The sequence below is a fragment of the Staurois parvus genome, unplaced genomic scaffold, assembly GCF_062004578.1.
Source record: "Staurois parvus isolate SC_StPar_1 unplaced genomic scaffold, SC_StPar_1.0 ptg000444l, whole genome shotgun sequence".
Lineage (NCBI taxonomy): Eukaryota > Metazoa > Chordata > Amphibia > Anura > Ranidae > Staurois > Staurois parvus.
Genome location: NW_028318240.1, coordinates 2,257,189 through 2,259,514, shown reverse-complemented (window position 1 = coordinate 2,259,514; position 2,326 = coordinate 2,257,189).

The following is a 2,326-nucleotide window of genomic DNA, read 5'->3' as shown; positions in this document are numbered from 1 at the left end:
ATTATTTGTTTATTTACTTATTTTTATGCAATATAATTATATATATATATATATAAAACCATGTATTAAGGTCTTTTATTTTGATATTTTATTATTATTATTATTATTATTATTATTTTAATTATTATTATTATTTGTTTATTTATTTACTTATTGTTATGCAATATAATTATTACTACGATGATGATGATGATGATGATTTTTTTTCCCCATAAAAACATTTATTAAGGTCTTTTATTTTGATATTTTTATTATTATTGTTATTATTATTGTTTTAATTATTATTTGTTTATTTATTTACTTATTTTTATGCAATATAATTTTTACTACAATGATGATGATGATGATTTTTTCCCCCATAAGAACATTTATTAAGGTCTTTTATTTTGATATTTTTATTATTATTGTTATTATTATTATTGTTTATTTATTATTATTTATTTATTTATTTTTATTTAATATAATTATTACTACGATGATGATGATAATGATGATTTTTTTCCCCATGAAACCATGTATTAAGGTCTTTTATTTTGATATTTTTATTATTATTATTATTATTATTATTGTTTTAATTACTATTATTGGTTTATTTATTTACTTATTTTTATGCAATATAATTATTGCTATGATGTTGATTATTTAATATTATTTTTCATTTTTACTACGATGACGATGCTGGTTATTATTATTATTACTTTTAATCTAATTATTACTACGATGACGATGCTGGTTATTATTATTATTATTATTAATAATAATAACATTTTATTATGATATTATTTCTTTTATTTTGATTGATGAGGAAATGAGGAAGGAACTGGGGAATGCAAAATATAGGTAAATTAAATTTCATTTTTAATATAGCACCAACAGTTTGCTCAGTGCTTTACAATATAACGGGAGACAATACAGCAACAATACAGTTCAATACAAGAGGGTTAGGAGACACTAGTATAAATGCCTGCTGTCAGCCTCAAATGGAAAAAAGGGGGGCAGCGCTAGGAGCCAACTAATGTCCTGCATTACCATGTGCTGACAAGAAACATGCTGACAGAAGAAGAGAGCAGAGAGATGACTTCTGTCTGCTGCTGCTCCTTCACTGTCCAGTAACAGGGAGGGCAGGTGGCTGGGTGACCAAGGCTGGGTTGCTTAATTGCAGCAGAGAAAGGTCAGGCCACCATCTAGCAGAGCGGAGTATATCTCAGAAATGCATGGATATAATAATAATAATAATGTACAATAACAATGTGTAATAATAATGTATAATAATATTAGTGTATAATAATAACAATAACGATATATACTTGTGTATAATACTAATAATGTGTAATAATAATAATAATAATGTGTAATAATAATAATAATGTGAAATAATAATAATAATGTGTAATAATAATAATAATAATAATGTGAAATAATAATAATGTGTAATAATAATAACAATAATAATGTGTAATAATACTAATAATGTGTAATAATAATAATAATAATGTGTAATAATAATAGTGTATAATAATAACAATATATACTTGTGTATAATACTAATAATGTGTAATAATAATAATAGTGTATAATAATAACAATAATAATAATAATGTGTAATAATAATAATAATAATGTGAAATACTAATAATGTGTAATAATAATAATAATAATGTGTAATAATAATAATGTATAATAATAATAATGTGTAGTAATAATAATGTATAATAATAATAATGTGTAGTAATAATAATAATAATAATAATAATAATGTGTAATAATGTATAATAATAATAATGTGTAATAATAATAATAATAATAATAATAATGTGTAATAATACTAATAATGTGTAATAATAATAATAATAATAATAATAATAATAATAATGTGTAATAATAATAGTGTATAATAATAACAATATATACTTGTGTATAATACTAATAATGTGTAATAATAATAATAGTGTATAATAATAACAATAATAATAATAATGTGTAATAATAATAATAATAATGTGAAATAATAATAATGTGTAATAATAATAATAATAATAATAATAATAATGTGTAATAATAATAATAATAATGTATAATAATAATAATGTGTAATAATAATAATAATAATAATAATAATAATGTGTAATAATAATAATAATAATGTATAATAATAATAATGTGTAATAATAATAATAATAATAATAATGTGTAATAATACTAATAATGTGTAATAATAATAATAATAATGTGTAGTAATAATAGTGTATAATAATAACAATAACAATATATACTTGTGTATAATACTAATAATGTGTAATAATAATAATGTGTAAAAATAATAGTG